Source organism: Bubalus bubalis, chromosome 1 (genome assembly GCF_019923935.1).
Source record: "Bubalus bubalis isolate 160015118507 breed Murrah chromosome 1, NDDB_SH_1, whole genome shotgun sequence".
NCBI classification, from domain to species: Eukaryota; Metazoa; Chordata; class Mammalia; order Artiodactyla; family Bovidae; genus Bubalus; species Bubalus bubalis.
The window spans coordinates 4,890,858-4,915,015 of NC_059157.1; the positions used below are offsets into that span (position 1 = coordinate 4,890,858).

The 24,158-nt window shown below is 42.0% G+C and overlaps 1 long non-coding RNA gene across 1 annotated transcript in view; it reads left to right on the forward strand.

Annotated features, from left to right (window-relative positions):
• Positions 1 to 8,712, forward strand: part of LOC123328110 — a 91,771-nt gene extending 83,059 nt beyond the window's left edge. The window contains exon 4 of the long non-coding RNA XR_006639729.1: positions 8,258 to 8,712. This is a non-coding gene — a long non-coding RNA (uncharacterized LOC123328110). The remainder of the gene's footprint in view (positions 1 to 8,257) is intronic.
• The last annotated feature ends 15,446 nt before the right edge of the window (positions 8,713 to 24,158 follow it).

The following is a 24,158-nucleotide window of genomic DNA, read 5'->3' on the forward strand; positions in this document are numbered from 1 at the left end:
GGGGTCACAAAGAGTCGGACACGACTGGGCGACTTCACTTTCACTTTTCACTTTCATGCATCGGAGAAGGAAATGGCAACCCACTCCAGTGTTCTTGCCTGGAGAATCCCAGGGACGGCAGAGCCTGGTGGGCTGCCGTCTCTGGGGTCACACAGAGTTGGACACGACTGAAGTGACTTAGCAGCAGCAACAGCAGCAACAACAACATGTTTCCATTACTGTCAATTTTCCTCTAACTTTCTCATGAGTAGTTTCAGAATTAAAAAGAAAAGAAAAACTTTGATTATGCAGTAGATGATGGGTAAACATTTGTGTAAAGGTTTTATTTGGATGAGTCTAGTCTGGGAAGAACATTGGAGTCCCACATTTGGGCATTTGCTGTCTTTATTTCAGTTTTCCAGCGCTCAGTACTCATCGACAGATTTGAACATGGTGTGTCTTCCCAGAAGTACTTCTGGAGACCGTGCCATACCTCTTCTTTACATCGACTCTCCTCTGCAAGAGTAGTCTCCTAACTCCAAGAAGAAGAGAAGGTGTGGGAAGACATTGGAGGCTGTTCAGTTCAGTTCAGTTGCTCAGTCGTGTCCAACTCTTTGCGATCCCATGAATCGCAGCATGCCAGGCCTCCCTGTCCATCACCAACTTCCAGAGTTTACCCAAGCTCATGTCCATCGAGTCGGTGATGCCATCCAGCCATCTCATCCTCTGTCGTCCCCTTCTCCGCCTGCTCCCAATCCCTTCCAGCATCAGAGTCTTTTCCAGTGAGTCAACTCTTCACATGAGGTGGCCAAAGTATTGGAGTTTCAGCTTCAGCATCAGTCCTTCCAATGAACACCCAGGGCTGATCTCCTTTAGAATGGACTGGTTGGATCTCCTTGCAGTCCAAAGGACTCTCAAGAGTCTTCTCCAGCACCATAGTTCAAAAGTATCAATTCTTCGGTGCTCAACTTTCTTCACTGTCCAACTCTCACATCCATACATGACCACTGGAAAAAACCATAGCCTTGACCAGATGGACCTTTGTTGGCAAAGTAATGTCTCTGCTTTTTAATATGCTGTCTAGGTTGGTCATAACTTTCCTTCCAAGGAGGCTGTTAGATGGGCTTTTCCATAGGAAAAAAGCTTGGCTCCTTAACCTTCACTCTTTATTCAGTCTAAAATATCATTTCCTGGTTTCGCTGGCCTTTGCCCTACAACACGAAACTGCTTTGCCTTTTTCACCAACAAAACATCTGGCTACCCTTCTAGGGGATGAGAGGTGACCTGAAGTGTTCATTCATTCACTCCTTCTTCCATCCAGCGGTCGTCAGATACTCACCATGTGCCAGAACGTACTGACTATCTGAGCAGACAACATTTCTGTTTCTGCATTCTAGGGGATGGGGAATAAACCAAAAATAAAGGAAATAAATGATAAAAAGTGATATAAAGGGAAGTTGAATGTGCTGGTGCTTGACTGGAAAAGTGAATCTGGATAATATTTAATCTATCATCCAAACAGCAAGAAGGAATCAGCCTAGAAAAGGTCAGGAAACAAAGTGTCCCACATATGAAGATTTAGCAAAGGATAGCGTGTACTTAGTTGTTTTTTGTTTTTTTTTTCATATTGGAAAATAAATGGTTTAGGAAAAGCAAAGAAGACTTACACCCAAAATATAAAGCTGTAGGGTAACCAGGTACCTGATTCTTAAGAATATACCTACCCACCAATAGTTTGGCCAATCAAATTGTTTTATATTCTGCATATTTTTACCAGGCAGAATGAGTGGATTAAACATAGTCTGTAAGTCTTGGCAATGAAAAGTGACTCTGCTCTTTCCTATCTTCTTTCTAATCCCATCACAATACCTGATAAGTTTAGAGCAGAGTTACATCTCTGGAGTGGATCTGAAGGTGTCCATAGAAATTCTCATCCTGTGATTAGTGTTTATAAGTGAGATTCTGCTCATCACTCAGGAAGTATTGGAGAGGACAACCCACAGGTGATGTAAGCCAGCTCATCTGCCGGGTGGGGTGGGGAATGGGAAGTGGAGGACCTGGGATTGTTACCCTCGGGCTGAGATGCGGTGTCGTCCACCCATCACTGACTCCTGTTGGCTGTAAGCACCACACTCAGACCGGAAGCAGAGACCATGCCCATCGGATCAGAAAGGAAAAATTACACCTAATATATTTCATATAGGGCACATTGAAGAGGCAGCTGGAGCTGATTATTGGCTTTACCTGGCAGAAGGCATCTCTCGGACTCCATGACGTCACGTTAGGAGTTTATTTTTATTAGGTCTGTAAAGAGTCAGTGGAGGTCAAGTTTAACCAGAAAGTCATAGGGGTCTTTGGTGGCTGGAGGCTTCCCTTCATGGCACTTCTAGTCTCAGGAAAGATGCTCAATGTCCGGCACTGTAACTGCGCCTGCAAAGACTCCACAAGCTTCCTGGGGACCAATGAGAAGAGCAGAACATGCACACGGGAAAGAGAACTAAGTTAAACACACATACAGTGAAACCTGGAAGCCGTACTCCCCGTTCTCAACCCCAGTCATCACCACCTGCTGTTTTCCATAAAAGTATGTATAAGGGAAAAAATGTTCTTATCTAGAGTATAAGTATATCCTTAGAAATTATAAAAACCATATTATGTATAATATCATATGTACATCTCTAATATATATGCTCTTCTGCAAATTACTTGTTTCACATAAATATTTATCTTTTTATATTGTTACATCTTGGTCTACCTGATTTCCACATTCTCAAAGGCCTCACTGTATTATTTTTGTGGTGGTGTTCAGTCGCTTAGTCGTGTCTGACTCTTTGCAACCTCGTAGACTGCAGCACGCCAGGCTCCCCTGTCTTTCATTATATTCTGCAGCTTGCTCAAATCCATGTCCACTGAGTTTGTGATGCTATTTAACCATCTCATCCTCTGCTGCCCTCTTCTTTTGCCTTCAGTCTTTCCCAGCATCAGGGTCTTTTCCAATGAGTCAGCTCTTCGCTGACTCAAAATATTAGACCTTCCGCATCAGTCCTTGCAATGAATATTCAGGGTTGATTTCCTTTAGGATTGACTGGTTTGATCTCCTTCTGTCCAAGGGACTCTGAAGAGTCTTCTCTAATACCACAGTGCTTTTTTTTTTTTGTGGTTATACCACAATTTATTTAGTCAGTCTTTTGTCAATAAACCTTTATTTTATATTTTTCTATTCAGTGTGGCATGTCCTTGGCACACTGTTTTGACTCTTTCCACAGGATACTTTGCAGTAGGATTGCTGGGTCAAAGTCCACAAGGATTTTAAAATCTCTGAGAAAATGGCACATAGCCTCTAAGGACGTTTATACCAATATGCATTCCCACCAGTAGTGCCTGGCGGTCCCTTCTTCCCCGGATCTTCTTCCACCGTGGGTACTTTCAACTGTTTATATTTTGGCTGCTCTTTTAGGTAAAAATCCGTGTCTCTTTGGTTTGATTTGCATCTCTTTAAAATAATTCAGATTAAAGGGTAAATACTCAGAGGACTGAAATTTGAGAGCGAGATCTGCTGTAACCCTTGTCCAGTTCCTTTATGCAACATCTTGGGGACAGAGTTATGTCAAAATTTTAAAGTGATCAGATTTTGAAAGAGGGCATGCATAGATGCTATGAATTAGTACCACTCTCAACTCAGTTTGCGCCAGCACTCCCTAAGCAAACACATCGACACCTCTGCAACAAAACACGTAAATGTCCCCACGAAATAAGCTAAGATGATAAAACCTCAGGAAAGTTTTCAGCCTTGAGATAATTTTGGATCAGATAAGGTATTGCTGCTAAATGAGTTATGGAAGAGGAATTTTGGTATTCAGTCATTTGGATTTCAGAATTGCGATTAAGCCACCGTGAGCTTGTGTGAAGTATTGATTTGTGAATAGATAAGGAAGAAGCTTCATCTGGGGATGAGTAGAAAATGGAGAAAAATCCTCCACCTGCCCCTGAGGGCAGGCTGAGGACTTTGGAACCGTGAAAGGGTGGCTAACAGGAGCTGCCAAGAGTCTGACTGTTTCCGTAGTTTTCTTTGGGCAGGAGCATCTTTGTCCCTCTTGGCCAGCTGTTGACCTCACTGTTGTTCATGAAACATTTTGAGATTTGCTAAGCGTGGCATAAATGAACGAGTGCGTCCCAAACACCAGAGGTGATACGCACCATCATAGATGTTGGGGAAATGGCCTAGCTCCTTCTCATAATTCCATTACTAAACAATCCTGCTTCTTTTTCCAAGGTTTTAGGTGATGACTTAGATGGCCCAGATGTGTCTTGCTTTAGGCAAGTGTTGAGAAAGACCATGCTATCCCTCTTCTTTTATTGAAGTACAATTGATAGGCAATGTTGTGCCAATTTCTACTGGACAGCAAAGTGATTCAGTTATACAGATACATATTTACAGTCTCCTTCTGTATTCTTTTCCATTACGGCTTATCATAGGATATTGAGTATAGTTCCCTGTGCTCTACAGTAGAAACTTGCTGTTTATCCATTCTGTGTGTAATATAGTTTGCCTCTGCTCACCCCAAACTCCTGATCCACAGCTCCCTTAGCCCCCCGCCCCCTCGACAGTCACAAGTCTGTTCTCTATGTCTGTGAGTTTGTTTCTGTTTTGTAGTCTGCTTTTGTCATATTTTAGATTCCACTTTAAGTAATATCAGATGGCATTTGTCTTTATCTGACTTCACTTAGTACGATGGTCTCCAGGTCCATCCATGTTGCTGCAAAAGGCATTATTTTGTTCTCTTTTTATGCTGAGTAATATTCCATTATGTATATGTACCACATCATCTTTGTCCAGACCTTGTTCTCCTAATGACTCATACACACACACACACACACACACACACAGAAGTCGCTCAGTCGTGTCCGACTCTTTGCAGCCCCATGGATTGTAGCCCACCAGGCTCCTAGTCGGTCTAAAATTCTGCCATCTTCAGCAGGTTGTTTAAGAAGCATACGAGTTCAAGAGCAGATAGATTTGCAGAAGTGGTGAGAGATCTGTCCCCAGGAGAAAGAAAGCTGTCCTTAAAAAGAGGTAGGAGAATAGAACTGCAAATACGCACATAGTTTTTAGTTAATCCAGGGGGTGCAGTGGTAAAGGATCCGCCTGCCGATGCAGAAGACACAGGTTCGATCCCTGGGTTGGAAAGATCCCCTGGAGAAGGAAATAGCAACCCACTCCAGCATTCTTGCCTGGAAAATCCCATGAACAGAGGAGCCTGGCGGGAGTAACTTGCCAGTGTCACTCAGTTCAGTGAATCAAATATTGCTGCTCTACAAACTTTGCCTCTATAAAGCTAATCAAGCTACCTGATAAAGTCAGTATCGTGACTGGGGCCCTGTTCTTCTGCCATGATGAATGGCAGATCTGAAATTAAACCCAGGGCTGTCTTCAGTAGCCTTTTCCACAATTCCTGCCTTTCCGTTTTTGATAAATTTCATCTGGTCAGTAAGATGCCTCTGGTGAGTTTATTCTGTTTGCACGGAGATGTGTGATGAATTGTACTGGGAAAGATTCAGAGGCTGAGTCCAGGTCCCGTGATCACTTGGTAGTGTTCTCCTCCAGAGGTGCAGGCAGGGGTGGTGTGGGGGGCCCCACGCGGGCAGGTGTGCCACACACCTTCTCTCCCCGGATGGTCATCTTTGAGACCTCCACTGTCTCAGAATTCTGTGAAATACACACTCATTTAAAAATATATCAGAACGTCTCATTCTGTTTGACATCATTAGTTAATCTGCAGGAAAAGGCAAATTTAAATCATTGCATGAATATACCACACAACTACTAAACTAAACATAACTAACGTGAAAAACAGATATCACCTAGTTTTCATGACTATCCGGAGCAGCCAGCCCTCCAAAACACTGCTGGTGGAGGATAACATGCTGCAGCCACTTTGGAAAACTGTTAGTATCTGCTACATCTGAACACGCTGTTGTAACCTGCTGGTTCCATGCCTCAGCATAAGCCTGATAAAAAGCAGTAGCATATGTTCACCTAAACACGTGTACAACAAGCTGATCCTAATGCTATTCCCAAGAGCTCACAAATGGAGAATACCCAAAAGTCTATCACTATCGGAATGGATGGGATGTAACAACAGTTAGATGTCATACATCAGTGAAAAGGAACAAGGGTATAGCTGCGCGCTCGGCGGCTGAGTCTTACGTCTGTTATAATGCGTCCAGCTTCCTGTGTGTAGATAGTCAGATGCAGAGATCATCTCTAGTACTGCAAGGATCAGGAGTAATTTCCCTGGGGGATGGAGGGAAAGACTCAGAGGGAGCTTCTATTTGTGAGTCATGTTCTGCTTCTTAATCTGAATGCTGGTCACACACATGTTTGGTAAAAATTTAATGAGTAGCACACTTAGAATTTGTGCGCTTCTCTGTGGTCTAGCAAAAAGTTAAATATTTTAAAAACTCTTGTTGAAGGGCAAGTCATTCTAATTCGAGCATTTTAATTCTAGAGGTAAAATACTTTCATAATTATATTATCTTCAGCATTAAAGAATTTTTATTTTGGCTCCCTACCGTTTACTCCACACAGCAAACTTCCCAGGTCCCCACAGAGAACCGACGTGCGGCTGGACATTATTCCTCCTGCTTTAATGAGCTTCAGGGCATGCCCTCAGGCTTCTCTGAGGCCTACTGTAAAAGGAAAAAAAAAAAAGGAAAAGACAGTAAAAAGATACTAAAACAAGTGCTTTGATAGCACTTTTTAAAAATTCATAACAGGTATAAAAAGAAATGACAGCTGTTTAGTGTATCCATGTGCAAAAAAACAAAACAAAACAAAAGATTTGTGGTACCATAAAGGATATCAGTCATACGTTTTGCCAAGTAAGACCGAGCTGCTTCTGATATAATGGTCTCAGTTCCTTGCTTGGCCTTTATCTTGTGAATAATGGATTCAGCTCTTTATAAGCCTCCATGCACTTGGAGGGGAAGACTGAAAGCGCTTGAGCACCGAATTTTTGTACTCTCCTGAAATTTCCTTTGTATGTAGAAAAAGAAGCTTCTATTATCTGCATTGCCTTTGGGATTGTTTCCCATTCCCAGTGTTGTTACTTGTCAGCCTCTTTTTTTCATAGGCTGGATATTCATTAAATGCATATTTGGTGGTATAAGCGTTGCTCTTATAAAGCAAATAATACCCACTGTACAAGTCGGTATCATGAACTGATAACTTCTTTTCCATGCATTATGGATTTTAACAAAAGAGGAAAATTAAACTATGTATTTCCCAAGTATAGGAATCCAATGTCATCTAAATGTAACCCGTGGGTGTATCGCGCAGTAATACTTGGTGGCACAGCTATTGCTAATCTCAGCAGGAAAACCACACAGCTCGGATTCGTGGTTCACACCAGATGCCCCAGGAAGATAGCAGTGAAAAGATAACCAACAAGGTGCGGGAGTGACTCAACTCAGAACGGATTCTTGCCCATGAACTGGGAATGCATTTAAAAGGAGGCTATTTGTTATCGTCTGCTTTGTATCAGATCTAACCCCATCTGAGTTCCCTCCAGGATTTATAGTTGTGATACTTCAAAGGATGCTTTCTCAGATAAATAAACGCACAGTAATGTACCACCATTTAGAAACTTGCTGTTCCATAGGTACATTTTCCAGCTAGCTAAAGCGCATCCCTTATGTAGCAGGATTTTTTAAAATGTGGACTGTATCAGCTAATACAGGCATATTGTAACACACTTCTGCTTTATAAACAGAACTTAGGGAATGTGGCCTAACTTTTTGCTATGTTAGTCGTCATTATACGCATCAGCTCCTGAAAGGAACTCTTGTGCTGACGGCCTCAAGGCTTTACAGATTCGTGGAGATTCGGCCCTGCACCAGATGGCCCCAGACTGCCTTTTTTTCTTATATGGTTTCTGTGTGCTTTCTGTCTCTTCCTTTGCCATCAAGCTATCAGCTATCAGTTCTTGCTTCTATCAGGGATCTTATTTACAGATAAATCTTCCTTTCTAGTTTTCTCCTTCTAATCTAATTGAATTGTAATAACATTTAACTGGGTTCGGCATTATTTTTAATATTATCAATGTAGTTATTAAAATGATGCCTATGTTAATTAAGGAGAAATTAAGCAGTAGAATGAAACATAAAGTAGCAGAAATTTCTTTCTCACACACAGAAAAAGTCCAGAATAGGGGTGGAGGTCACCATGAGGTGATCTACCTATCCAGGCATCCTGACTTGAGTTTCTTCCATTTCCTAGAGTCCCAGTATCATCTGCATCCACACGGAGAGAGAGGAAAGAGATGAAGGCATGATGGTGGGAGGCTATTTATTACGGGCCAGATCAGAAAGGACCACACAGCAACCACTTGCAATCCAACTGACTAGAACTCAGTCATGTGGCCACACCTACCTGCAAGGGTGCCTGGGTAATGTCGTCTAATTTAGTGTCCAGGAAGAGGGACAGAATGGATTTTGATAGACACCAGTCTCTGCTCAGTATTTTTCTGTACAGGGATTTTGTGACATTCATTTTGCCAATTCTGTAGCCATTTTTTCCTTCTCTGTAGTACTTACAATGTTTGAATTATGCAAAAACTTAAAATTAAAACTATATGTGAATTGACTTTAAATTTTATTTAGAATAAAGCTACATTTTATTTATTTATTTATTTATTTAGGCCACGCTGTGCAGCTTGAGATCCAGTTCCACAAACACCCAAACAGAAATCTAACCCTTGACCCCTGCCTTGAAAGCATGGAGTCCTAACCACTGGACCTCCAGGGAAGTCCTGATAAAGCTTTAAACTTACTTTAAGAAAACTGCTATCATTTGAAAATTAGCCTCACTGTGTCAGCAAATATTTTTGTATCTTTTTACTTTAGCAGATATTCTCTGCAAGTTTTCAAGTGGACCGCTCCATACGAAATTAATCTTTATATGGAAACAGGGAAATGTACAGCTGACATCTTGTGCTCTGGAGTCTTCCAGACTAAATTCTAGCCCTGCATTGACACACCAATGGTAGAATCTTGGCTACGAGGCTTAACCTTTTGAAGTGGCATTGCTTCTGTAAAATGAGCATACTAATAGACCTGGAAGATAGTAAATGAGCAGTAACGTAAGATACGTGAATCACCTCATTCCGGGTTTGCTGTGTGATAAGCATTCAACTGGTAGGTAAGTAGTGTGTGAGTGAGTGTGAATGAAAGTCGCTCAGTCGTGTCTGACTCTTTGCAACCCCGTGGACTGTAGCCCACCAGGCTCCTCTGTCCATGGGATTCTCCAGGCAAGAATCCTGGAGTGGGTTGCCATGCCCTTTTTCAGGGTCAGTAACCTAATAAGAATAAGATACTATTGCTGTAGTATAGTAATTTAAACTATGTAAATAAATATTTGAGTATATTGGGAATATCACAATTCTGATGACATTTCTACTGAGTATGGATACTAAGATGTTACTCTACCCAACTTTTGCATCCTTTGAATTGCAACACCTCCTAAAGCATGGGAGCTCCCCTGGTGGCTCAGATGGTTAGGAATCTACCTCCAATTCAAGGGACTTGGGTTCTACTCCTGGGTTGGGAGGATCCCCTGGAGAAGGGGATGGTTACCCACTCCAGTATTCTTGCCTGGAGAACCCCATGTACAGAGGAGCCTGGCAGGCTGCAGTCCATGGGGTCGCAAGAGTTGGACATGGCTGAGCTACTTTCACTTGTACAAAGCATGAGTTTTTGTGCTTCTCAGCTTTATTTCTTGAGGAGAATATATTACCTGAAGCATGTACCACAGCATCTTTAGAAGAATCAGTGGTACTTAGAATTGTGATCTGAAGGAATAAAACGCAAATGTGATGATGGGAAGTGGTAGGAACTGTGGTTAACTGGCAAACGCATGCCCCGTATGAAAATGCTAAAATTGAATCATCTTTTGAAACACTCTCCCAGAAAGCAAATGTATTTGAAAGCTGGATATACTGGTTATTAAAATACGGTTTCTTGGGGTAGAGTGTACCCTTCTCCTCTCTGCTCTGTGATGCCTCCCTGAGATGATACAACCGCATTCGGTCACAACCAGCTGGAAACCTGTTTGCCTCCCACAGAAATGCTCAAGGGTGCTTGAAAAGTAGGACAAGGAAGAAGCGGCAGGTCTGCACGGCCGGAACTCCCACTCCTGTACCCACGCGCCTGCACCCAGGCAGTGACAGTTAGCTTCAGTGGTTATGTTGATTCCAGGTGGTAGTTTTTCCAACACGCCCAGAACCAGTTTCAGAGTCACTAGCGCATACCAGGCGGAGTCCTCCCCAAGGTCTGGTCCCTCCTTTGAGCCTTAAGCTGTGGAAGTTCCAGTCTCTTCTCTTTCTTTTTCCCCAACTTGTTACGAAGAGCTGCTTCCTGCAATTTATTACCTTACATGTATTCCGTTTTTGTCTTCTCAGATCTCCAATATCTGGTTAATAATTCTTGAGATTAAATCCTGCCTGGTACTGTTTCTGTCTCCTGACCAATTCAGAGGTTCATGCCAGGAATGGTGCCAGAAACAAACCCCTGAAAATGGGGTTGGGGATGGCTAGGCTCATAAATTGACAGATTAGCACGTCTAGGCTGAATATATGTCAACTGTTTTACTTTATGGTTGTTTTTATGGTTGCTGCTGCCACTACCTAAAATAACGTAAAACTAACATAGCATTCTAGAGTTTTCAAAGGGCATGAATATATGCTATCTTATCTAATCCTTCCTTCATGTCTTTGAGAAGCTTTACAAAAGAAGAAACTCAAACTTATGTTGCTTTGTATGTATATGAGAGTAAGTCATTTCAGTCATGTCTGGCTCTTTGCAAACCCCTGGACTATAGCCCACCAGGCTCCTCTGTCCAAGGGGATTCTCCAGGCAGGAATACTGGAGTGGGTTGCCATTCCCTACTCCAGGGGATCTTCCCAACCAGGGATCAAACCCACATCTTTTATATCTCCTGCATTGGCAAGCAGGTTCTTTACCACTAAGAAAGAGAAGCCACTAAGTCACTTTAGTCATGTCCAACTCTTTGTGACCCCATGGATTGTAGCCCACCAGGGTCCTCTGTCCATGGGATTTTCCAGGCAAGAATACTAGAGAGGGTTGCCATATACTTGAAATCACAGAGTTAGTAAGTGAAAGAGCCAAGGACTTAGATTCAGATACTTGAACTCTCTGTACTGTAGCTACCTTTCGGAAATGTTTTAAAAGCACCAGTTGCTTCATGTAGAGCAAATTTTGTTTTAAATATTAAGACTTCTTCTAACAAGAGAATGAAACGACATGGTGAAAAGGAAAGATAAGCCAGTAAATTGGCTGAGTCATTTAGCTGCGGCCTCAGAAGGCTGTAATTATATCTTTTTATTTTTTTTTTAACTTTACAATATTGTATTGGTTTTGCCATATATCAACATGAATCCGCCACAGGTATACACATGTTCCCTGTAATTAAATCTTAATCTAGAAGAGAAATCAGTTTGGGTTTTTCCCATTTTAAAAGATATTAAATTTCAGACTCTCAGGAAGGAGTATTTTGTGTAGTATAGCAGTTTAAACAGATCAAGCCTAAGTAGTACGAACCTGTTCTTAATCCCCCAACTCAAGTTGAATAATCTCAGCATACACCAGGTATCAAAAGATCTCATCCTTTTTTCTCTGAGAAACAATAGGATGCGTTGTGTGAAAGACACCGAAAGCTTCTCTTTCAGGCTTACTTTGACATGAACACAGTGTACTTTTGCGAATGTGCACGGATTATGTACATTTTTATGAGTTTGACAGAAAGGAGAACAGTGGGAATGGGGATATTTCTAACATCTTGGCTCTCCAGCCTCTTGAGTCTTTCTAAAGTTTGGCAGGATTATTTTCTTACCAGTTAAATGCTTGTAGGGCCTCAGCAGCAAGGAATTCTAGAATTCCTAACAAATGCATCTTGCTTTCGCAGAGGCAAGGAATCAATGCTAACACTGTTTTGATTGTATTTACTGGCATATATTTTTATAAAGCTTTTGGAGGAAAGAGTTGCATAATCTTAGGAAGTGCCCTCAAGTATTTTCTGAGTCTATGTTTAATTTTAGTTGGTATTAACTAATAGTCATTCTTGAGTTCTCCACCACTTAAAAAAATTGTGTATATTCAAGGTGTACAACAGGATTATTTAATGTGCACATACCAAGTGAACTGTTACCGTCCAGCTAATTAACTGTGTCATCTCCTCACATAGTTGTGTGTGGTGAGTGCATCTGAAGTCTGTTCTTGGCAGGTTCCCAGTATCAATGCCGTGTCATTCACTCTAGCCATCATGCTGCAGGTTAGATCTCTGGCTCATTTGTCCTGTAGGAATTCTCACTTGGTGCCCTTTTATCTACATCTCCCCACCCCGCCAGCCACCCCTGGTAACTTCCACTCCACTCTCCGCCTCTCTGCATTGAACATGTTTAGATTCCGCATGTCAACAGCACCTTGCCATGGCAGTCCTTCTATATGGCAGATGTCACTTAGCATAATGTCCCCTGGCTCATCCAGGATATTGCTAAAGGCAGGACCTCCTTTTTAGAGGCTGAATAATAGTCTATTATATATACACATACATCTCATGATTTCTTTATCCACTCATCGTTCATGGACACTTCAGTTGTTTCCTTATCTTAACTGTTGGGAACAATGCTGAAGATAATGCAGATGGCTGTTCAAGGTGCTGGTTTCATCTCCTTTGAATATATACTCAGGAGGATTCTTGGATCACATGGTGGTTTCATTTTTAGTGTTTTCCCCGCCCTCAGGCACCCTGTACTGGTTTCCACAATGTCTACACCAACTTACATTCCCACAACAGTCCGCACCTTCCCAACACTTTTATTTTTGGATAATTGCCATTCTGACAGGTGTGAGATGATACCTCCGTGTAGCTTTTCCTCGCATTTCCCTGACCACTGTTCGTCAGCACCTGTTTAAACAGCCAAGAATGCTCTTGACACAGACAGCCCTGTTTGTCATTGGGGTCATAGAAGTTCTGTCTCCCCTGCAACCTGAAAACTGCTTTTCCATCATTTCTGACCTGCCATGCCCTTTCGTAAGAATTGTCCAAAAGGAAACTGACAATATAGAATATATATTAACATTTAAATTTCCTGACTAAGTCATCTCAATTTCCATCAAATTTTATATTGGATATTTATTTTTCTTTCGCTTAGAAAATGGATTAAACCTTTGATTTAGATGTGATTTGAAGATATGCCCCTGCTTTGGTGTCTGTCCTGGAATGTCCCATTTATAGCCACACCCAGTTAGTAATATTGGAAAAGGCAATGGCACCCCACTCCAGTACTCTTGCCTGGAAAATTCCATGGGCGGAGAGCTGGTAGCCTGCAGTCTATGGGGTCGCAAAGAGTCGGACATGACTGGGTGACTTCACTTTCACTTTTCACTTTCATGCATTGGAGAAGGAAATGGCAACCCACTCCAGTGTTCTTGCCTGGAGAATCCCAGGGACGGGGGAGCCTGGTGGGCTGCCGTCTATGGGGTCGCACAGAGTTGGACACGACTGAAGCGACTTAGCAGCAGCAGCAGTTAGTAATATAAACTCCTTGGGACAGAAGTTTGTATTTTCATTTGTAACCTAAGCTACAGCTAAATAGTTTTTTCATTATAATGACGACTTTAAATAAAAGAGAGAGCAGGTTCTTACAGACTTTAACAGTTACTTGGACAAGGTCATCTTAAACCCAAATCCATAATTGAGACCAGACATGGTTCTGAGCTAGAAGTTGATCATCCTTCCGGCACACATATCGCAAGTGAAAGACCCCATCAGAAACAGAGGCCACCGGGAACCATGCTGCTCAGATCATGAGGCACACGCAGTAGGGCAGCAGCAGCCCTTGGGAGCTCATTAAAGTGCAGATTCTCGGGCCTCGGTTTAGACCTACTGAGTCACACCATGCGTTACATGGTCCTCAGGTGATCCATATGCATGGAAAGATCTGAGGGCCACTGATGTAGAAGACATATTGACCTAAAAGCATTTTAATGATGTTTATACTTTTCCAACATCAGCTTCAACTAACCATCCTATTTTAAAATATAATCTACTGGAACACTTATGCCACAACACTAAAAGAAAATTTCTCAAAACCTTATAACTTGACCTTTCATTTAAAATTTGATATAAAAATTTTTTAAAAGACATTTCCTTGCATTATACACTAGTTTTCCTAATTATATTATGGAGTATTCAAAATAACATTTTCTTATAAAAAGTAATGGTTTTTCTAACCCTGGTGTGCGTGCTCAGTTGCTCAGCTGTGTCTGACTCTTTTGTGACCCCCGTGGACTGTAGCCATCCAGGGAATTTCCCAGGCAAAAAAACTGAAGCAGTTGCCATTTCCTTCTCCAGAGGATCTTCCCGATCTAGGAATCAAACACACATCTCCTGCATGGGCAGGCAGATTCTTAACCACAGAGCCACCTGGGAAGCTCAATCCTAGTGTATAGGAAATTAATATTCAACATATTATTTTTTATGCAGAGTCATACCAGCCTAACAGTATATGATTTAGAAGGATTGTAATGTCTTCTGTGGTCTTTCTTAGGTATGTCCTCAATTTTTTCTGATTATTGGGGTCGTTTTCCTTCTATCCAGTAAATATGTATTTTTTGTGCTGTTCTTGATAGATCTTCAGCATCACTGAAAGCTAGTTTTAGTCTTTTATTTTTTTCCCCTTTGTGGTATTGTCCTGACTTGCCATTTATTTTAAAACATATCACATCATAAACTGATATGCTGTTTGGTTTATTTTTGTTCTGATCTTTTTCTTCTTGTTCCTTTCTCACAGAGAATTCCCTTGCTTTTGCCCCTTTGTATTATCTGAACTGGATCAGTTGCAATGAGCAACTAGCTTCTTTCCAGCAGTCTCTTCAGGGTTTCTTCTTGGACTCGGGTACATTCTGTTCCCAATTTCTCTTGGGAAAGACTGACAAGGAAATTAAATTACCACTGGGTACAGTACATTTCAGCATCACTGTGAATTTCCTAAAAGTCTATAAATTTTCATATCCTGTTTATTTTGACAACCCTAAGACCAAGCCTTTCTTAATTTAACAATAAATGTAGAGTGGAAATATTTTGGGCTCGTTTGTTTTCTTATTTGAAGAATAAAGTCCTCTTCCTTAGTCAAGACCTAAGAAAAAAAGATAATGGCTTTATTTGGTAGAATGAGAATAACTTGTATTATTATTCTTTTCTGTACAACTTCCAGTCCGTAGTTGAGCTGCCACTTAATTCTCCGGAGTATTAACTTCATCAAATTCTGATGCTGTCCACCAGTGCTAGTCAGATCTTTGGAAACTTTTTAGCTAGAGGCTGATGCAGGGTTTCACAGACTGTCTTGCCACCCAGCTTGGAAGCGGACAATAGATTTAGGAAAGAATCTTGAAGGATAATAAGCTGGTCTTAGGCCTCACCACCCTGAATGCGCCCGATCTCCTCTGAAGGGTGACACGTCATCAAACGCTGGTCCAAACCTTCCCTAGCAACAAGGGGCGGCCACCAGCCAGGAAGAAAGGCGTCGAGTGGAGAACAGGGTTGTTTGGTTGCACTGGCAACACCCTAGCTTCCCTGGAAGGCAGGGGAAATTTTCAGGATCATTCCAGACTTTAAGCGTGAAAAGGTTGGTGGCTTAACCCCAAAAGTTTGTGAGGTTTAAAGATGTTATATAAAAAGTATTTTGTCAGCCTGCACATCTCCTGAACTAGTTTGTTTCTTAGTTATTTCACATGAATGTAGCTTGTGGCATCATTATTTGCCAGGCAGGGTCGGCGGGCGTGGGGCGGGAGGTAAAGCAAGGATACGTGTGAGCCTGTTGGGTTTCAGATCTATTCCAGACCACCCATTCCATCTCTGCAGAGTAGGAGAAATGGGAGATGTTACCCTTCATGAAACCCTACCTCCTCTGGATCAGGAAGCATGTGGTAAAAGTCCTTTTAGTAAAGTAGAACCACATGCCCAAGCCAGCCGGTTGAAATAGTGTTTCTTTAGATTGATTATTCTCTCTCTGAACTACTCTAATTGCAAGTAATGGAGAGTTTTAACTAGTTTGAAAATAAAGTTTCTTGAGTTAAAACACTTGTTTTTGTGTAAGTAAAAGTGGTCAAACCTGTCTTGCAGGAATTTCACTTTGTATCCTGGGGTGAGCATCAGTTGTAGTTCACTGATCCTAAGGTATACTTCCCTCCAACACACATTTTTGTATCGCTAAAATCAGGTCACTGTTTATAATTTATGTTCTCTTGCAACCATTGTACACAACAGCAATGGCATAAATTGTGATTCTTTGCACGTGTGGACATGGTTGGTATTCCCAGTTGCATGACTGGGTAACCATAACTTCTTGACATTTAAAGGACCATTTAAGGAGCACTTGAGAAAGGGGGGTTAGGTTATTGTCTGACCATGTTCTGTTGACACCTTCTGGTGAAGAAAGCTTTAGCATGAAAACTTTACAAGTGATGGTTGGCAGCTTAGAGATGGTAGAGCACTCTTTTAAGAAACACTTCTCACTCCCTTTTTAAATTAAACACATACCTATAGAAGACTGAATTGAAAAGTGATGTGAAAAAAAAAAAAAGAAAGAAAAGTGATGTGAAAGGGCTATACTCTGTAAAGATGTTTTCACTTCACTTCAGTTGCTCAGTCGTGTCCAACTCTTTGCGACCCCATGAATCGAAGCACGCCAGGCCTCCCTGTCCATCACCAACTTCCGGAGTTCACTGAGACTCACGTCCATCGAGTCAGTGATGCCATCCAGCCATCTCATCCTCTGTTGTCCCCTTCTCCTCCTGCCCCCAATCCCTCCCAGCATCAGAGTCTTTTCCAATGAGTCAACTCTTCGCATGAGGTGGCCAAAGTACTGGAGTTTCAGCTTCAGCATCATTCCCTCCAAAGAAATCCCAGGCTGAACTCCTTCAGAATGGACTGATTGGATCTCCTTGCAGTCCAAAGGACTCTCAAGAGTCTTCTCCAACACCACAGTTCAAAAGCGTCATCTCTTTGGCACTCAGCCTTCTTCACAGTCCAACTCTCACATCCATACATGACCACTGGAAAAACCATAGCCTTGACTAGATGGACCTTTGTTGGCAAAGTAATGTCTCTGCTTTTCAATATGCTATCTAGGTTGGTCATAACTTTCCTTCCAAGGAGTAAGCGTCTTTTAATTTCACGGCTGCAGTCACCATCTGCAGTGATTTTGGAGCCCACAAAAATAAAGTCTGACACTGTTTCCACTGTTTTCCCATCTATTTCCCATGAAGTGGTGGGACCGGATGCCATGATCTTCATTTTCTGAACGTTGAGCTTTAAGCCAACTTTTTCACTCTCCACTTTCAGTTTCATCAACAGGCTTTTTAGTTCCTCTTCACTTTCTGCCATAAGGGTGGTGTCATCTGCATATCTGAGCCTATTGATATTTCTCCTGGCAATCTTGATTCCAGCTTGTGTTTCTTCCAGTCCAGCGTTTCTCATGATGTACTCTGCATAGAAGTTAAATAAGCAGGGTGACAATATATAGCCTTGACGTACTCCTTTTCCTATTTGGAACCAGTCTGTTGTTCCATGTCCAGTTCTAACTGTAGCTTCCTGACCTGCATACAGATTTCTCTGGAGGCAGGTCAGGTGGTCTGGTATTCCCATCTCTTTCAGAATTTTCCACAGTTTATTGTGATCCACACAGTCAAAGGCTTTGGCATAGTCAATAAAGCAGAAATAGATGTTTTTCTGGAACTCTCTTGCTTTTTCCACAACCCAGCAGATGTTGGCAATTTGATCTCTGGTTCCTCTGCCTTTTCTAAAACCAGCTTGAACATCAGGAAGTTCATGGTTCACGTATTGCTGAAGCCTGGCTTGGAGAATTTTGAGCATTACTTTACTAGCATGTGAGATGAGTGCAATTGTGCGGTAGTTGGAGCATTCTTTGGCATTGCCTTTCTTTGGGATTGGAATGAAAACTGACCTTTTCCAGTCCTGTGGCCACTGCTGAGTTTGTCATCTGAGTTAAATTCACCCATTCCAGTCCATTTTAGTTCGCTGATTCCTAGAATGTCGACATTCACTCATGCCATCTCTTGTTTGACCACTTCCAATTTGCCTTGATTCATGGACATGACATTCCAGGTTCCTATTCAATATTGCTCTTTATAGCATCGGACCTTGGTTCTATTACCAGTCACATCCACAGCTTGGTATTGTTTTTGCTTTGACTCCATCCCTTCATTCTTTCTGGAGTTATTTCTCTACTGATCTCCAGTAGCATATTGGGCACCTATTGACCTGGAGGTTCCTCTTTCAGTATCCTATCATTTTGCCTTTTCATACTGTTCATGGGTTCTCAAGGCAAGAATACTCAAGTGGTTTGCCATTCCCTTCTCCAGGGGACCACATTCTGTCAGACCTCTCCACCATGACCCTCCCGTCTTGGGTTGCCCCACGGGCATGGCTTAGTTTCATTGAGTTAGACAAGGCTGTGGTCCTAGTGTGATTAGATTGACTAGTTTTCTGTCAGTATGGTTTCAGTGAATCTGCCCTCTGATGCCCTCTTGCAACACCTACCGTCTTACTTGGGTTTGTCTTACCTTGGGCATGGGGTATCTCTTCACGGCTGCTCCAGCAAAGCGCAACCACTGCTCCTTACCTTGGACGAGGGGTATCTCCTCACCGCCGCCCTTCCTGACCTTCAACGTGGGATAGCTCCTCTCGGCCCTCCTGCGCCCATGCAGCCACCACTCCTTGGATGTGGGGTTGGTCCTCCCGGCCACCGCCCCTGGGCTCAGGTGTGGGGGCGTAGGGTAGCATCTCCCAGCCACCGCCCCTGACCTCAGACTTGGGTAGCTCTTCTCAGCCGTTCCTGTGCCGTCGCAGCCTGGCCCTCTAGGCTGCTGCCCCTGACCTCGGACGTGGGGTAACTCCTCTTGGCCACCGCCCTTCGGGCATAGAGTTAAGATGTTTTTGGAAAACGTAAATCAATACATTTAGCTCAGATGAAATGATAAGTGCTAGAAATCTGTCTACCTAAATCTAAAAGAAGCCATTTCAAGAAGTAGAAAATAAAAAATAAATGATAAGAAAGCCTTGTACCACTGTTTAATTGGCAGTGTTTCTTTGTTTTTGTTATTAGTATTCTTTGCTGTTTTTTTTTAATTTGCTGTTTATATAAAGTGTGCTTTACTATTAATGGCATTTTAAGTCCATAAAATTTAGCAGTTAGAAAGAGGCAGAGAAAACCTTGGTGAGTGTGTATGTATGTGTATATGTAAAAGATGATTACTTAATTGAGCTGAACCTATGTGCGGAAGTCAACATTTCTAATCATGATTGTATTCTTCAGTTTTTCATTTTGGAAGGTAGATTTTATTTCTCTTCAAGGGGTACCTGCTTCTCTCCCACAGAGATTATTTCAAGAAGGGTTCCCTTTCCTTTCTCTGTAACAGCCTCATGTCTCAGTCCATTCATGTGTTTGAATTTGACTGAGTTGATTTGCCTTACTCTTCCAGACTCCCTTGGTTGCAGGTAACAGATGTCACTATATAAGAGCACAGAGCAGCTCATAGAACCCAGGGCCTGAGATGTAGCTGAATCTGAGAAATCCAGTACCATAGTAATCCAGAAATCCCTTCTCCATTCACAAGTACAGTGGACCCTTGAACAACACAGGTTTGAAATACATGGGTCCACTCACATGTGGAATTTTTTTTCAGAAGTAAATCCTGTGATCCTAAGTGGTTTGTGGTTTGTTGAATCTGCAAATGTCAAGCCTGAAATACAGAAGATCCTTGAGTATGAAGGGCCAACTACAAATATATGAGGATTTTCAACTGTGCCGAGAGTCAGTGCCTGAAATACCGCCTTGTTCAAGACTTAACTGAAACTGAGAATTTTCACTGGTTGGAAATGTTCTATAGGCATTTTTGAGTTTAAATGTTTGTTTAGCAGAAGTAAGAGTAATCATTTTATTTGAATTTCATGAAAGCCATAACCTTCATGCTCCTCGTGTACATTAGATAGGAACATCTCATTAGAATTTATGAATTAGCAGGAGTCAAGGACACAGGAAATAAAAGGAGTAAAGCAACCTGTCTGTTGGTCCATCCTAGATCCAGATCTGCTCGTATACTTTCAGCCCAAGCATAGAAGTCTCTGATGTTCTATTGATTATCTTGCCTTGTAGTATTTGTAGAAAATGTAACAGCAGAATTTATTTTCACCAAAAAGGTAGAAACCATGGATGCCATGAGTTGGTTGCATTGCACTGACTTTACAAGGGGAGTGAGGTGACCAGTGATCTCGGCAGGTACATGAAGTCTTTAAATCTCATCACAGTCATCCCCCTTCTCTGTCTTTCCCACATAGACAGCCAAAGCCTCCCTTTATGTCTAACCAACCAAGTATCCTTTGACAAGTGGCAAGACCCCTGGAGATTAACTTTGTCTTTTACTGCTGCATTTCTGGCATCTTCAGCTTCCTCAACAGTATAGTCCCTGTCCCTCTGTGTTTTGGGCATTTGCCCATGACTTCCCCTTGCTGGGACACTCTTATTCCATACTCTGGCTCTCTTTTATTCACCTATTAATTTAAATGTAATGATTTCTGGCAACTGAATAAGGAATGAACCCAGAAACAATATGCTTATGTGAGTTCTCCTCTATTTTAGGGTCAAAATATTGTAAAATAGAGAGTTAGCAAATGTAATGACTTTTTTTTACACAAAAATGAGAGCCACTTTGCAGGTTATTTCTTTAAATTTGTGGGTCCTCCCCTTGAATCTTGTATCCGCTGTTCCTAAATCTGGTGTTTTAGAATGAGTGTGTGGTGGTGATTTATCCATTCAATTGATGTTTGTTACATTTCTATAATATTGCAGGCACTAGGGCTGGAGAAGTGAGCAAAAATGCATCCCTGATCTGTTGTGTGGCAGGGAAAACACACAATCAAATCAGTAACTCTGATCAGACACAGTAATCTGTGCTTTCCAAATAATAACTGCTTCTGGGGGCATGTAACAGGAGTGGGTAAACCAATATAAGATGTGAGGAATGTCTGCCAAAAAGAAAAACCATTTAAATTAATAGGTGAATAAAAGAGCCAGAGTATGGAATAGTGTCCCAGGAAGAGGAAGCCATGGGCAAATGTACAAAACACAGAGGGACAGGGACTGTACTTTTGAGGAAGCCAAAGGTGCTCCTTGGGTTAGATCAAAAAGTGTTCATTCTAGATTTGGAAATTTGGACCATATCATAAGGTTTCCAAAGGGAAGCCATGCCAGGTTTTCCAGCATAGCTGATGCCCAGAGAATAGGTTGGATAAGGGGATGGATTAGACACAAGGAAGGAAAACCAGTTCAGTTACTATGGTGGTCCAGAAGAGACCTGTTGGCCTTGGCCGAGGTAGCATCAGTGGAGTTATAAGTGGATGAATCTGAAGCAGAATCAAGTGTGGGTGAGAAGCATAAGGAAGAGTCAAAGATGACCATCAGGGTCTTAGTTTGAGCAACAAGGGCCATCAGCAGAACCAGTCCCTGCAGGAGAAAAGACATGAACGGAAGGAACTGCTTATTTCTACTCAGTCAAAAAAAGTCTTACTTCTATATGTTACTAAACTCTAATCAGTATAACAGAGAAAGTAAAGTAGATGAGGATAAGCACAAATGATCATGGAAGACTGAGACAGAGTTGGGGATAAGACAAGCACATGACTGAAGCCTGACCTCCTTTGGAGAGAAGGCCCACACATTTGATGCAGAGCTTTTTAGCATCCAAGAGAGGGGGCAAACATGATTTGTAGGGTTCATCATTGGAGAAGCCCCTTCCTGTCTGATACTGAGATCAGAGATAAATTTCTCTATATTCTGCTCTGTAACAGTCATTTCCACCATTCTGTCTTCCAGGTCACTTATCCATTCTTCTGCCTCACTTATTCTGCTATTGATTCTTTCCAGTGTATTGTTCATCTCTGTTTGTTTGTTCTTTAGTTTTCTAGGTCTTTGGTAAACATTTCTTGCATCTTCTCAATTCTGTTTCCAAGATCCTGGATCATCTTCACTATAATTATTCTGAACTCTTCTTCTGGAAAGTTGCCTATCATCACTTCATTTAGTTGTTTTTCTGGGATTTTTATCTTGTCCCTTCACCTGGGATATAATTCTCTGCTTTTTCATCCTTATCAGTTTTCTGTAATGTGGGTTTTGGTCTAGCTGCTGTGGGACTATGGTTCTTCTTGCTTCTTCTGTCTGCCCTTTGATGGAGGAGGCTAAGAGGCTTGTGTAAGCTTCCTGATGGGAGGGACTTGGTGGGGAAACTGGGATCTTGCTCTGGGGGGACAGGGCCTTGCTGGATTAAGCTTTAATACAATTATCAGCTGATGGGTGGTGGTGCATTCCCTCTCTGTTAGTTGTTTGGCCTGAGGCAACCCATCCCTGGGGTCTGCAGGCTCTATGGTAGGGTTAGCAGTGGCCTTCAAGCGGACCTCCAAAGGGCGTCTTTCAGGACTGCTGCTGCCAGTGCCCCTATCCCTGCAGTGAGCCAATACTAGCCCACAGGAGACCCTCCAGCAATAGCTGGCAGGTCTGGTTCCGTCTCCTGTGGGGTCACTGTCCTTTCCCCTGGGTCTTGGTGCACACAAGATTTTGTCTATGCCCTCCAAGAGTTGAGTCTCTGTTTCCCATAGTTCTGTGGAAGTCTTGTAATCAAATCCCACTTACCTTCAAGGTCAGATTCCCTGTGAATTCCCAGTCCCTTTGCCTGATCCCCAGGTTGGGAACCCTGACTTGGGGCTCAGAACCTTCACAACAATGGGAGAACCTCTTTGGTATTCTTGTTCGCCACTTTGTGGGTCACTCACCCAGCAGGTATGGGATTTGTTTTTATCGTGATTTCACCCCTCGTACCATCTCACTGTGGCTTCTTCTTTGTCTTTGGACACGGGGTATCTTTTTCTGGCGAGTTACAGCATCCTCCTGTCAATGGTTGTTCAACAGCTAGTTGCAATTTTGATGTTCTGGTAGATGAGAATACGTCCTTCTACTCGGCCATCTTAAACCAAAGTCAAGAAATTTCTCCAGTGAGTTTTTCTAGAAAGACACAATGTGATGTTGTGAACAACATCCTTATTGGAATATAGTGATAACCTTCATCAGCTCTTCCCTGACAATCTGTCAGTATAGACCATGGCATTTATACTGTGCTGTCAAAATTCACTGAAAATCAACTCTGAAACGAGGCTGTGTTTCCAGCAGATTTGACCTCCTGTAGCCAATTGTCAGTTTCTGATGGTCTGCCATCCACCCCAGGATTGAATGTGAACTATTTTTTTCTTACTTTGTGTCTGTGAAGTCCCTGAGCTTTTTTTTTTTTTAAAGAATGGATACATGCACATTCTGAATACATATATATTTTGGATGTCAGCTAGGAAACAACTAATTTCTTCACTGTTTCTGAACTCTAGACATAGATTTGGGAAAATACTCCATACATACTTCTTCTCTCAGCCAACTTTTAAAAAGATGTTGCTGGATTAATAATGAGTTTAAAGTTATATTCCTGGAAAAAAATACATAGAGAACAGCTGCTCTGTTTTATCAAGAAGTGCAAAGCCATGTGCTTTTTCAGCCAAGCTTGAGGTAGAATTAATACCCTCCTGTGAAGCCAGGGTTTTTAAGAATGAGCTATGCCTCAGTAGAAGGGTACCTGGTTTTGCTTAGCAATAAGCCATAGGAATAGTCCCAGACAACGAAAGATCCTCCCCAGAAAGTCATTTCAAGTCCATTATAACACAGACAGATGGGAAATGGAGGTCCCAGAGTTCCCTGTTTTAAGGTACAACTTTAATCTTTATCTCAGAAAAATTTTAAAGCAGCTGTAACCAAATGCCCACTTTGGTCATAAAAAATAAAACTTTCAGCAAACAGAGTATCGAGAGAATATCAAGCTTGAGCAGTGTCATTCCCAGTGTACACTGAAAAAAACAATGCAATTTTTTAAGTTTTCATTAAAATTCTTACCAATATCCCAGGTTCTCTAAGCCTAGGAATAGTAAATCTGCATTATTTTTTTCATTACTAAACAAGAATATGGGTAGTTCTGGAATGCAGCATTGT